The following is a 15318-nucleotide window of genomic DNA, read 5'->3' as shown; positions in this document are numbered from 1 at the left end:
GTGGACAAGACGTATGGGGGGGGGGGGGGCATATAAAATGTAACTCCAAACTTGGCCTGCTTATGCAGTCCCAGTGGTACCAGCCATTGCAAGAGTCACATGCAACCTAAAAAAAAACAGATTTGAATGAATGAATGAATATGACATTACAACTTTAAAATACATATGTAGTGTTTTATACACAGACACATATACACACACACACACACACACACACACACATACACATATATACACATATATATATACACACACATATATAAACATAAATATATATACACATATTATATATATGTCTATATATATATATATATATATATATATATATATATATATATATATACATACACACACAAATTATATATATATATATATGCACACACACACACACATATATATATATATACACATATATATATATATATATATATATATATATATATATATATATATATATATACATACATATATATATATATACATATATATATATATATATATATATATATATATATATATATGTATATATATATATATATATACATATATATACTATGGCAAGCCGTTCAGGAAATAATTATATTTATAATATGAAGTCTGAATATATGGAATGAAATTCTGAATATATAAAACTAATGTTTGAATATATATGGAATGAAAGTCTGAATATATGGAATGAAAGTCTGAATATATGGAATGAAAGTATGGATATATAAAACAAATTTCTCAAAATATATGGAATGAAAGTCTGAATATATAGAATGAAAGTCTGAATATATAGAATGAAAGTCTGAATAATATAGAATGAAAGTCTGAATATATGGAATGAAAGTCTGAATATATGGAATGAAAGTCTGAATATATAAAACGAATGTCTGAAAATCAATGCAAAAGTAAAAGCAATGAGCGAGTCATAAAATTTACACAAAATTTAATAGCAGCAATTTTAAGTAACAATCATCTAATTAACACCCTGGCGAATGCGTGTCCGGGCCAAAATACTGGCAACCGTACTCAACATCGTTCTACTGATGAAGAAATGTATTCTCTATTTCACTGCGGAAGAGCGAATGTGATGAACTTCACAGCCCAGGAAGTTCCTGTTTATCAAGCAAACATTACAGAAAGAAACATGCCTTCTACCTCACAGGGATCACCCACAGCTATCTACAATCTTCGCCCATGAAACAGCGAATACATTTCTTCATCATTAGAATGATGTTGAGTACGGTTGCCAGTATTTTGGCCCGGACACGCATTCGCCAGGTTATTAATTAGACGATCGTTACTTAAAATTGCTGCTACAAAATTTCGTGTGGACTCGCTCATTGCTTTTGCTTTTGCAATGATTTTCAGACATTTATTTTATATATTCAGACTTTCATTCTATATATATTCAAACTTTCATTCTATATATGTTCAAACTTTCATTCTATATATTCAGACTTTCATTCTATATATATTCAAACTTTCATTCTATATATGTTCAAACTTTCATTCTATGTATTCAGACTTTCATTCTATATATATTCAAACTTTCATTCTATATATGTTCAAACTTTCATTCTATATATTCAGACTTTCATTCCATATATTCAGACTTTCATTCCATATATATTCAAACTTTTATTCCATATATATTCAGACATTCGTTTTATATATTAAGACTTTCATTCTATATATTCAGACATTTGTTTATATATTCATATTTTCATTCTATATATGTTCAAACTTTTATTCTATGTATTCAGACTTTCATTCTATATATATTCAAACTTTCATTCTATATATGTTCAAACTTTCATTCTACATATTCAAACTTTCATTCCATATATTCAGACTTTCATTCCATATATATTCAAACTTTTATTCCATATATATTCAGACATTCGTTTTATATATTCAGACTTTCATTCCATATATTCAGACATTTGTTTTATATATTCAGACTTTCATTCCATATATTCAGACATTTGTTTTATATATTCATATTTTCATTCCATATATTCAGACTTTCATTCTATATATTCAGACATTTGTTTTATATATTCAGACTTTCATTCCATATATTCAGACATTTGTTTTATATATTCATATTTTCATTCCATATATTCAGACTTTCATTCCATATATTCAGACATTTGTTTTATATATTCATATTTTCATTCCATATATTCAGACTTTCATTCTATATATTCAGACTTTCATTCCATATATTCAGACTTTCATTCTATATATATTCAAACTTTTATTCCATATATATTCAGACTTTCATTCCATATATTCAGACATTTGTTTTATATATTCAGACTTTCATTCCATATATTCAGACATTTGTTTTATATATTCATATTTTCATTCCATATATTCAGACTTTCATTCTATATATTCAGACTTTCATTCCATATATTCAGACTTTCATTCTATATATGTTCAAACTTTTATTCTATGTATTCAGACTTTCATTCTATATATATTCAAACTTTCATTCTATATGTTCAAACTTTCATTCTATATATTCAGACTTTCATTCCATATATTCAGACTTTCATTCCATATATATTCAAACTTTTATTCCATATATATTCAGACATTCGTTTTATATATTCAGACTTTCATTCCATATATTCAGACATTTGTTTTATATATTCAGACTTTCATTCCATATATTCAGACATTTGTTTTATATATTCATATTTTCATTCCATATATTCAGACTTTCATTCTATATATTCAGACTTTCATTCCATATATTCAGACTTTCATTCTATATATATTCAAACTTTTATTCCATATATATTCAGACATTCGTTTTATATATTCAGACTTTCATTCCATATATTCAGACATTTGTTTTATATATTCATATTTTCATTCCATATATTCAGACTTTCATTCTATATATTCAGACTTTCATTCCATATATTCAGACTTTCATTCTATATATATTCAAACTTTTATTCCATATATATTCAGACATTCGTTTTATATATTCAGACTTTCATTCCATATATTCAGACATTTGTTTTATATATTCATATTTTCATTCCATATATTCAGACTTTCATTCTATATATTCAGACATGCAAATGAGGCACACAGGTACAGCATTTCTAACAGGCACTATGAATACGTACTTATCAGTCCATTCTTCATTAAAACTGCGGTTTTCTGAATCAACTGTTCGCTTAAGGCTCTTTGAGAGTGCTATTTTTTCATTTAAATATATTTAGAAGGCCTTTCTTCTAGTGTTCTCCACAAACTACAACCTGCATGTGACAGTGGTGGACAGCTTGACAGCCTCACAAATATGAAGCATAAAATATCACTATCGCCCCCAGGTGGCTTGCTGCAGTACAGGTAATATGTAAAAAAATAACATAAATTTTGAACTAGAATTACTATATGAAATAATAACATATTAGGATTAGGGCTGTCAAATGATTAAAATTTTTAATCAAATTAATCAGAATTTTCAGTGGATTAATCAGGATTAATCACCATTTGCAATTACACCTGAATCGTAACCATTTTTTTTCTGAAATGCATACCAAAAGATAAATAACAGGACACAGATACATAATTTTCATGTATTGATTCATCAATATGTGGTTCTTTTTTTCTGAATTTCAAAAGTTTAACATTTACTTAGATCAATTTTACCTGAGCACTATATCAAACCATGCCATTTAACTACAGATAGTGTAAGAGTTTTAGGTGAACCAGTGGTTAAATATAGCTACATATCTATGAAATTATGCATAGAGAAACTCGAAAGAATAAACTCAGAAACACAAACATGTGCCACCATCACATAAGCAGCACTCTGGGCACTCTTGTTTTTGGGAGGTGTTCATTTGCTCTGCCACAATACTTTAGGATCGATATTTTCACGTTCTGAAGGCTTCAAGTGCCAGTAAAACCAAGTAAAAATGCATATGCTTTTCCAAACAGCTGTAATTTTCGCTGCATTGCATATAGGCGTTCTGTGCATGCGCAGTGTGAAACACAGGACGCTATAACAGGAAGAAGCTCCAGTGTATCAACTATCAAAGTCGTCTCTGTTTATCAAGCTTGGCATGAATGTATTTGAGAGTAACTGGGGTAAAACCTTAAGCTTCTTCGGTGTTTTCGTTGCGGCGCTCGCCGCTGTTTTTTATCTTGAGAATTCAGAGAGCGACGAGACTTTCCTGACCTGAATAATATGTCACACTGCGCATGCGTGAAATGCGTTAAAAAATTTGACGTAATTAAAAACAAACAACTAATTAACGTCGTTAACGCGCTATTTTTGACAGCCCTAATTAGGATACAATACGAATTTTATTTTATATTACGAGTATCTGGCCCTTACAGTGTCTGCAGAGAAAAATTCTGGCCCTTTGACAAATATAGTTGATGACCCCTGTTGTAGAGTATCCTCTGGCACAGCAACAAATTAACAGCTGTAATAATTGACTTAATAACACATGACAATCTACAAACTATTGTGCCCAAATGAATAGTAGCCTAAATAGCAGAATCTCATCACACTTTGAACCATAACGCTTATTCTGAAAACAGTGTGTGTGTGATCCGAAGATTCAATATTTTCAGTGGCACTTTAACGCGAAACAGGAAACTCATGAAAATTCATGTATGCTCCGCCCAGCATCACTGAAAATCTCAGAAACTGAATATTTCAGAACACCTGCGTTTACTCGTCCTGCCGTCATTGTAAACCGTAAAGGGGGGGTGAAATGCTATTTCATGCATACTGAGTTTTTTACACTGTTAAAGAGTTGGATTCCCATGCTAAACATGGACAAAGTTTCAAAAATTAAGTTGTCCGTTTGAAGGAGTATTTCTGTTCCAAAAATACTCCTTCCGGTTTGTCACAAGTTTCGGAAAGTTTTTTTCAAGTATGGCTCTGTGTGACGTTAGATGGAGCGGAATTTCCTTATATGGGTCCTGAGGGCACGTCTGCCGGAAGATAGTGCTCCTGTATAGCAGAGCACTGAGAGCACAACAGACTTCACTGATCAGAGCAAGAGCGTCGCGAAATGTCACAAAAGGAGTGTGTTTTTGGTTGCCAGGGCAAGACAACCCTGCACAGATTACCAAAAGAGAGACAGCATTAAGGGACCAGTGGATGGAGTTTATTTTTACAGAGCATCAACGGAGTTGTGCAAGTGTTTGTGTTTGTTCCCCTGCATTTCGAAGATGCTTGTTTTACAAACAAGGCCCAGTTTGACGCCGGATTTGCACATCGTTTATTTCTTAAGGATAATGCAGTCCCAACGAAAAAGGGTCACGATCGTGTGTTGGAACCGCATGCAGTGAGTAAAACTGCTTCAAATATCTCTGTGTTGTTAACTTAGCTATCGGCGTGTAAGCACATCAAGTAAACAACATGCGATGTTGTCATCAAACTGCACGAGTAAAACTGCTTCAAATATCTCTGTGTTGTTAACTTGGCTATCGGCGCGTAAGCACATCAAGTAAACAACATGCGATGTTGTCATCAAACTGCACTTTCCACATGTACAGCTTAAAAAAAAAAAAAAAGACGACATAAAGTGGAACTTAGTCATTTTCCAAAACGGCTAAGCAAATATATACAGTTTCAGTACATACCACATAGAGACGTTGTTGCTGATGCTGCTCTTGTTAAATTTCAGCCTCTGGATCTGATTCTGGATCATAAATATACGCTGAATCTGACTGTTAGCCATGGTTTGTTTTGGTTGGTTTTGTCCTCACGGTGTCACAGCTTCCAAACGCTCTCAACGCAAATGCGTACTGGCGCTTGTGATTCTTTAGCTCCGCCCACACGTCACGCCTCCAGTCTGTCGTGTTTTTCCGGGAAAAATCGGTACAGACTATTTTTCTCTTATGAATATAATAAAACGAAAGACTTTTTGGAGTTATGAAGGATGCAGTACTACTCTATAGGTACTCAAGATTAACAGGATATTGAGTGAAAACGAGCATTTCACCTCCCCTTTAACAAAAAGTATGGAAATACTCATAATAGTAGGCCCGTATGACTATTGCTGTATATTTTAAGTGTTGTTAGATTAAATTAAAGGGTTTGGTGAGAAATACATGCAAAAGGCTATTATTGATTATATTTATTCGTTTCTTATACAGAGCATTCCTTAAAGGTCTCATAATGTTAATTATTTGTAAATATTTATTTATTTTTAAATGTTTTTTAAATGTTTCCTGAGGTGTACTTATATTGTTAGTATGATTTTTATATTTAAAATTTAGAAATAAAATTAATTTTTATATCCTGATTTTAGTCCTCTGGCTTGATTGCTCTGCTTGAAAGGGGCGTGTCTGCTGTGAGACTCCGACTCTGATGCACACTTACTTTATTCCCCCACTGTACCCTAATGTATTTGATATTTATGCTGTGTAATGTGATTGGTTATCTGGGCCAGTCTTTGCTGTGATCAGTTAACTGGGCCAGTGTGTGCTGTGATTGGTTAACTGGGCCAGTGTGTGTTGTGATTGGTTAGCTGGGCCAGTGTGTGTTGTGATTAGTTGGCTGGACCAGTGTGTGCTGTGATTGGTTTGCTGGGCCATTCTGTGCTGTGATTGGTTACAGTGTGTGCTGTGATTGGTTAGATGGGCCAGTGTGTGCTGTGATTGGTTAGCTGGGCCAGTGTGTGTTGTGATTGGTTAGCTGGGCCAGTGTGTGTTGTGATTGGTTAGCTGGGCCAGTGTGTGCTGTGATTGGTTTGCTGGGCCAGTGTGTGCTGTGATTGGTTTGCTGGGCCATTCTTTGCAGTGATTGGTTACAGTGTGTGCTGTGATTGGTTAGCTGGGCCAGTGTGTGTTGTGATTGGTTAACTGGGCCAGTGTGTGTTGTGATTGGTTAGCTGGGCCAGTGTGTGTTGTGATTGGTTAACTGGGCCAGTGTGTGCTGTGATTGGTTAACTGGGCCAGTGTGTGTTGTGATTGGTTAGCTGGGCCAGTGTGTGTTGTGATTAGTTGGCTGGACCAGTGTGTGCTGTGATTGGTTTGCTGGGCCATTCTGTGCTGTGATTGGTTACAGTGTGTGCTGCGATTGGTTAGCTGGGCCAGTGTGTGCTGTGATTGGTTAACTGGGCCAGTGTGTGTTGTGATTGGTTAACTGGGCCAGTGTGTGCTGTGATTGGTTAACTGGGCCAGTGTGTGTTGTGATTGGTTAGCTGGGCCAGTGTGTGTTGTGATTAGTTGGCTGGACCAGTGTGTGCTGTGATTGGTTTGCTGGGCCATTCTGTGCTGTGATTGGTTACAGTGTGTGCTGTGATTGGTTAGGTGGGCCAGTGTGTGCTGTGATTGGTTACAGTGTGTGCTGTGATTGGTTAGATGGGCCAGTGTGTGCTGTGATTGGTTAGCTGGGCCAGTGTGTGTTGTGATTGGTTAGCTGGGCCAGTGTGTGTTGTGATTGGTTAGCTGGGCCAGTGTGTGCTGTGATTGGTTTGCTGGGCCATTCTTTGCAGTGATTGGTTACAGTGTGTGCTGTGATTGGTTAGCTGGGCCAGTGTGTGTTGTGATTGGTTAACTGGGCCAGTGTGTGTTGTGATTGGTTAGCTGGGCCAGTGTGTGCGTTGATTGGTTTGCTGGGACATTCTGTGCTGGGATTGGTTACAGTGTGTGCTGCGATTGGTTAGCTGGGCCAGTGTGTGCTGTGATTGGTTAACTGGGCCAGTGTGTGTTGTGATTGGTTAGCTGGGCCAGAGTGTGCATTGATTGGTTTGCTGGGACATTCTGTGCTGTGATTGGTTACAGTGTGTGCTGTGATTAGTTAGCTGGGCCAGTGTGTGCTGTGATAAGTTAGCTGGGCCATTCTGTGCTGTGATTGGTTAGCTGGGCCAGTGTGTGCTGTGATTGGTTAGTTGGGCCAGTGTGTGTTGTGATTGGTTAGCTGGGTAAATGTGTGTTGTGATTGGCAGCACTCGGTGCCTGGTCAGGAAATGTCATGCCTCTTACCACAGTCGCCGGCTACCAGCTTCAGTTTAAATATTGTTTCAAAATAGAATCATTTTGAGCGTGATTTAAACATGGATGATTGTAACAACTCTAAGTTTGTGTGCCTTGGGAACAGTAGCATGTCTCAGACACAGCGATAACACTCGTTGCCTTCTCTAGTGTGGCTCAACCAGGTCTCATCCCATTCGTTGATATTTGTGATATCACAAATCCTGGAAAATATGTTTTGAAGTCCAAACAATCATTCGTTGTAGTTTTTGAAAAGTGATTTTTGTTAAATAAAATATCTCCTTTTGAATCCGATTTTAATCTTTGTAACTATGCATATCTTTTTTATACTCAAACAGCAACATTACAGACTAACTAAAGTTTAAAAAGTGAAAAAGCGCTTTGTGTGTGATGTGCGCAGCACCGAATACAGTACAGAAATATTTTCTAGTTCATCTTCTTGCAGTTGAATCTTTTGAAATCACAATAAATGCTTATACAGGAACCGAGAAGCAGAATCGGAATTTAAATTGGTATAGTTTTCAGATTCCCAAACCTCTAAAATTATTTAATTCTTGCATGCAAAAAGACCTGCACGGTGACTATGGGGCTATGTAAAATATTATTTCAACTTACTAGGTTTGTCGATAATTATCTTTTATCTGTTGACATCCACATTGCGGTATTTACGAGACATTGTCAATATAAACGATAATATCATCATATCGTCCAGACCTAGTGTTATTAATTAATCCTGATTAAATATGCTCATTATTTATATACATGTATTTTACATGCATTTTCATTCAGGTTAAATGTTGCTCCACACAAAGTTTTCATTTACATGCGCTGAAACCGTCTCTATCTCCATCTCTGCATTTGCTGAGAGTCTGCACCAGAATAAAATACAAATCAATGAGTAAAAATAACTATGGCTTTTATTTGTTGAACTTGTCAAATAAGAAAAAAGTTGATACTCCTGAAATGCTGAGAGCTCTTTTCAAAATGAGGCCAAGGTTCAATCAAACACTAAGCCAAGAACGCTACAAAGAATACAGGGCTAGATAAAAGTCACATGATAACACTTTCTCCATAATAAATGCATTAATTTTATTTATTTTTAATGTCACTCTCATGCTGTCTGTAGGACAGGCCATGATTGTCTGAGCTAACTAACTCCTCTGTTGTTGTCTGGACAGGCTTTATCTCAGCGGTCAGCTCTGCAGATGTGAAGCTGATCTCCTGCAGACTATCCTCCTCTGTCAGACATCTGGGTCGAGCATTTTATAAACGTGGCCTCACCTGTGTGTGAAATTAGTGCTGCGTTTAGGTCTCTATATCCAGGGTGCGATTTGCCTCTGCCTCTGCTGAAAAATCCCGCGAACCCAATAGTATGTTCCTGCACAACCGGAGGCTGCAGATTCAGTACCGCAGATCTGGGCCGCAGTTCTAGGACCCTAGTTTTTCCTGACAGCGCCACCTATCGTACTGGCCAATATAGCGATGGCTGCAGTTTCAGGAACGCAGTTCTAGTATCCTGTTGGTTTAGTTTGCAGTCACGTTACTTTGTATATAGCATCAATATATTAATCTCAGTAGCATGTTTTTAAATGTGATTTTTGATTCAAAATGCAGCAGAGTTAAATTACTAAGTGTGCTTTGAGTCACAATTTTAAATTTAAACATGAATTTACACAAAATATAAATGAAATATCAATTTTGTAAAATTGATGTATATCAATGTTAAAACAATTGTAAAAAATGAAGAACCTTAAAAGTCTTGAATTGTCTCTTGAATTATACAGTATATTGATTCACTTCCTTAAGGTGAATTAGCTCATTATCAGGTAAGTTAAAGTTGGAATCAGCGTATGGAGTCACTAAATTACTGCCAATATTTTAAAAGTTGTTGAGAAGCAAGACAAGACACAAGAATGATTCAAGAATGTTTATTTATATACATATATACATATTACATATATATATATATATATATATATATATATATATATATATATATATATATATATATTATAGTTCAGACCAAAAGTTTGGCCACACCTTCTCATTCAAAGAGTTTTCTTTATTTTCCTGACTATGAAAATTGTAGATTCACACTGAAGGCATCAAGGGCTATTTGAGCAAGAAGGAGAGTGATGGGGTGCTGCTCCAGATGACCTGGCCTCCACAGTCACCAGACCTGAACCCAATCCAGATGGTTTAGGGGTAAGCTGGACCGCAGACAGAAGGCAAAAGGGCCAACAAGTGCTAAGCATCTCTCGAGGAACTCCTTCAAGACTGTGTGAAGACCATTTCAGGTGACTACCTCTTGAAGCTCATCAAGAGAACGCCAAGAGTGTGCAAAGCAGTCATCAAAGCAAAAGGTGACTACTTTGAAGAACCTACAATATGACATATTTTCAGTTGTTTCACACTTTTTTGTCATGTATATAATTCCATATATAATTCCACATGTGTTAATTCATAGTTTTGATGCCTTCAGTGTGACTCTACAATTTTCATAGTCATGAAAATAAAGAAAACTCTTTGAATTAGAAGGTGTGTCCAAACTCTTGGTCTGTACAGTATATACATGTCATTTTTGTGACAACATCACAACAGCACCAAAGTGAACCCCTTTTCCATCAGTTGCTGCATGGATAGAATGGCTGTAGGCTTCAACTCTAGAGAAAGAGAGAGCGAGAGACAGAGAGAGATAAATAAGAAACATTTGTTTAACATATTCAACTGGAATATATATATATATATATATATATATATATATATATATATATATATATATATATATATATATATATATATATGAAAAGTGAAAGTCCTTGCAGCATGTGGTGCATCTCTTCAATTCGGGCAGGGATTTCCCTTTTTGATTGTTATATGTATCTTGGAAAAGAGAGAGTGCACTTGTTAGAATATTTTGAGATCATGAAAATATCCCTAGTGCCTTTTTTAATCATCTGACCTACAATGAGCCTAATCGAATCCATAAAATCACTTCATATTGGCCATGCAGAACATAACACATAGAAACTAACACATGATAGCAATGTAAAACTGTATGTGGAATAGACCTGCAGATTAGCCCAAATTGTAACAAACTATTAAAATTGCCAAATGCCTAATTTATCATTGCAAAACAATGCCAAAACAACAGGCTAACACATACTGCAACTAGGCAGTCAGTGCAGTTTAATTATGAAATATATTTTATACCTAAATATGGTAAAACAACGACTATTAAGCCAGTATTCACATTAATACATTAAGCTGCAGGTAAATCTTACAAACCTTACAACAACCAGGCTCTTGTCATCTGATAAGTTTAATTAATGTGCAGGCTAGATTCACTTATAATACTTCGTCATTAAAACACAATTATAATTTATGAAATCATAGCCACGAATTAACGTCGTAGTAATTAATAAAACTAGCTCACAAATTCTTAATTTGGTGGGAATTAATTATTAATTAATAGTTAGCAGTTCTCACTATGTAAACCTTGCACCGTTTAAACGTTATAAAATAAAACTTAATTAAATATCGGTACTCACCGTCTGGTTGCTGTCCACGTCGTCCATCTTTAATTAGTGTTGATTCAGTACAGTAGGTGGCGCTGTCACAAAAATACTAGGGTCCTAAATCTGCGGTCACAGAATTGCGGTCCTGTAACTGTAGCCTCCGGTTGTGCAGGAATACCCTTCTCCGCGAACCCGCTCTGACGTCCCGAGCTGAAACAAATGATTCTTGATTCACGATCCGATTGGAGCGCTTCGAAACTGTGAATCATTTTGCTTGTTGTGTTCTTTGCTCGCTTTCTCTATACTCTATATGTTTACTCTGTGCAGAGATCAGAAATTGCCGAGAATGTACGGAAATACACGAGACGTTCTCTATTAACTTTAACCAATTAAAAAACTCGATTGAGATTCTGCTGGCAATTGTTAACGTTATTATAAGATGCACACAGACACACACACACAACATGTAATATACACCTCTAGTTTCTGAAAGACGACCTTTACACATTTTATGGATGAAATGTAATCAATTAATTAATTGTATTAATTTTTATGACTGCGGATGTCCTACAACTTGACTACACACCTCATAAATAGACCACTCATTTATGAATCTCTTACATTCTGGCCTTGAATAAACAAGCATATGTTTAGGTTTGAGTTGTAAGATTTTTAAGTTGTTAAAAAAAACTCGCTCACGTTTTTAAAAAATGCGCTCGAGACTCGCGCTCTGCTGCGTTCCATTTGGAACATTCGTGCATTGTGACATCACTTGACAGTCCCTTATAACCGCGCTCGCAGACTGTCTTCAATCAGAGACAGTGAGAATCTGAGCGAGTTTGAGTGCTAGAGAAGATCTACATACGAAAGTCTGCAGACACAACACACACAGTGTACAGACTAAAGTCTACTAAACACTCGAGAGTTTGTCCACTCACTCTCAGCGTCACGATGTGTCCAGCATCTGAGTCCGTGTCTAATGAGACAGAAGCGGCTGCGTGGCTGGATAACATCAGCTTCTGCAGCGGCTTCTGTCAGTGGATCGACGAAGAGTTGATCGATTCACTGCCAGCTGACTCCCAGCAGCCTGTCGAGTCAACAAGGGCTTCAGAAGCAGAAGCAGTGAGTGCACAGCCTTCTGCTGAGAAAAGCCCCACAGGTCAGATTATTCAAATAAATAAACCCTTTCATCTCATTATAAAATAACAGACATTATAATCAGCAAATACTTTCATAACTTTTATTTTTGTGAGAAATATTGTAGTAAAAAATTAGCCTCACACTTTTTATTAATGGTTTTTGTAAGAGGTCGTTCACAATAGTTTTAGAAATGCACTGCGCTACTTTTTCATTGTTTTCCAAGCAAACATGCACTACACAGACATCTTTAATAATCACTAATGTTTAATTTGTGGTCAGACATGTTTCTAATGTTTCTTGTTGTTTTTCTTCAATGAAGAGATTCGTGCTGGAGGCAACAGGAGGAGCAGAATCCATGCGTTCTTCAAGAGAGCCTGGAAGGCCGTGAAGAAACCGTTCCTCCGCTGCAGACGGTCACGAGTGGAGTCTGATCCCGAGCCGGTGTCTGTCCCGGGACCCTCTGAGCGCCAGAACGAGCCTGACACCGAGCCCACATCTGCTCCAGATCTCCCCGACTGGAGGCCAACTACCAGTGAGTCTGCTGTCAGATGCACACTTACTTTATCAGTTTTGAAGTGTTCTTACTTTGTCATCCTAGTGTCACCTACTTTAACACAGTTATAAAGCTTTGCTTGTCTAACAAATATTAATAACACATTTCATTTTTAAAGAAACATTTGTCACATGGATCTTATTTCGTCTGTTTTTGATACAGACAGCAGTAGCTACTATTATATCAAACATGTAATGTAATATAAAATAACTAAACATATTCAACAACCTCTTGTGTTTTTCAGAATCTTTGCACAAATTGTACACAATGCAAGATTTGATAGGAACAGGAAGCTTCGGCAAGGTGAATAAGGCAATCCGAAAATCCGATGGTCGAGAGGTAACACGCTTTTACTGAACATTTGGCTCCTTGTGTAGAGATCCATGTCCACTTGATCTGAACATGTGTTTAAAATAAAAGACAGATTGGAGAATGTGAGAAATATTATTAATATATGTGTTTTTGTCTCTCTTTGCAGGTTGCCATCAAAACAACGCGGAAATGGAACAACTGCTGTTCTCTTCAAATAGTGAGTTGTCAAAGAGTAAAGAACACATGTTTAGTTGTTGAAAGCTGTCTAACGGTTGTTGGTCTTGTGCTGTTCTCTAGCCTCGTTGTTCCAGACGTCTGGCTACAGAAGTGGGGCTGATGCTGATGTTGAGACGTCCTCCAGTGTGCCCCTACATCATAGAAATGTACGAGTGGTTCGATCGGCCCCTGGTCTTCTCGCTTGTTCTGGAGTTCCCTCAACCCTGCGTGACCTTGCGAGAGTTCATCATGGATTCGTCAGGACTGAGTGAAGCGGTCGCGCGTGGCTTCATGCGTCAGTTAGTCCTGGCGGTGCAGCACTGCATAAACCACGGCGTGTTTCATAATGACGTCCATGCTGACAACGTCCTGGTGAACACCGACACTCTGGAGCTGAAGCTGATTGACTTCGGCTCCGGTCACCTGCTTGACAGCGCTGGCTATGACAGCCTCAAATATATAGGTCAGCTGCCTTTTCTATTGCACTGTGATTTATTTTGTTTTCTGAAAAATATTAATCATACAATGTCTTTCTTCCAGGAGCATTCCTGTTCTGCCCACCAGAGGTCTTCTCCAAACCCAAATACTACGCCGTCCCAACAAACGTCTGGACTCTAGGTGTGACGCTGTACATGATGGTCAACATAAAACTGCCTTTTTCAAGCGTTAAGCAAATATTGAAAGCCTGTCCTTTCCCTTGGAAAGCTGAGCTATCCAGCGGTGAGAAACTGATAAACATTTACCTCTCACTCTAGCTTTTATCAGATATTTGAGAAGGTGTTTACACACGTCAGCTCTGGTGTGTTACGTGCTCTTGACTGACCGTCTCTCTCCTCCAAACTTTTACAGCATGCAGTGATCTGATCCACCAGTGTCTGGAGCGCAGTCCAGCGAAGCGGCCCACGTTAGAGCAGATCTTACAGCACCAATGGTTTGAAAGTCAGCTCTAGGATGAAGGCAGGCGTGGATCCTTCTGTCCTCTGGGTCAGACGAAGAGAAGATCTGCAATTGTTCTCATTAGAGGTCAAGTACTGTTGTATTTTTCATTTCTGAATTATGGTCAGAAAACGAAGCAGTTATTGAACAGTACTGAACTGACTGGAAGACATTTTAATGTTCTGGTCCTCTTCTAAATAATATGATCAGATGATGAAACAGAGACTGGATGAAGACAGGGTCAAGAATACAGTTCCTCAGAGGACACACAACATCCAGTCGGCTGAAGAACCCAGGACTAGACAGAAAACACAACGCAGAGACGGAAACAATGTCTCATTCTCTGGAGACCATGAGCCATAGACCTTTGATTTCACATGAATGCAGTGCTTCCCGGTGTTTTTGATGATACTCTTAACCAGCGCTGCAGCTCTAATGATCGGTTCAGCTTTATAAAATATAATGCGTAATAATTCATTATTATAGGTTTATTATTAACAATTTAAAATTAAATTTGTTAAATCAAAGTGATTTCTTTTGGAATAATTAAAAGTAGGCTCTTTTTAATCTTGTGACAAGTTGTTAAATACACAGTATTTAAAACAATGCTTCTAAATCCTGAATAAACAAAAACAAAAAAAACTGACTTTCAAAGTAAAAGTCAGCTCT

The 15318-nt window shown here is 36.8% G+C and overlaps 1 protein-coding gene across 1 annotated transcript in view; it reads left to right on the top strand.

Moving 5' to 3' along the window:
• The window catches only part of LOC113092635 (serine/threonine-protein kinase pim-2-like), a 59956-nt gene extending 44944 nt beyond the window's left edge, over positions 1-15012 (top strand). Inside the window, exon 8 of the mRNA XM_026258301.1 lies at positions 14860-15012. The gene's annotated coding sequence lies outside the window, so the exon portion shown is untranslated. The remainder of the gene's footprint in view (positions 1-14859) is intronic.
• The last annotated feature ends 306 nt before the right edge of the window (positions 15013-15318 follow it).

This window comes from Carassius auratus, unplaced genomic scaffold, assembly GCF_003368295.1.
Source record: "Carassius auratus strain Wakin unplaced genomic scaffold, ASM336829v1 scaf_tig00214697, whole genome shotgun sequence".
Lineage (NCBI taxonomy): Eukaryota > Metazoa > Chordata > Actinopteri > Cypriniformes > Cyprinidae > Carassius > Carassius auratus.
The sequence above is the reverse complement of the archived record's forward strand: the minus strand, read 5'-3'. Positions and strand labels throughout refer to the sequence as shown.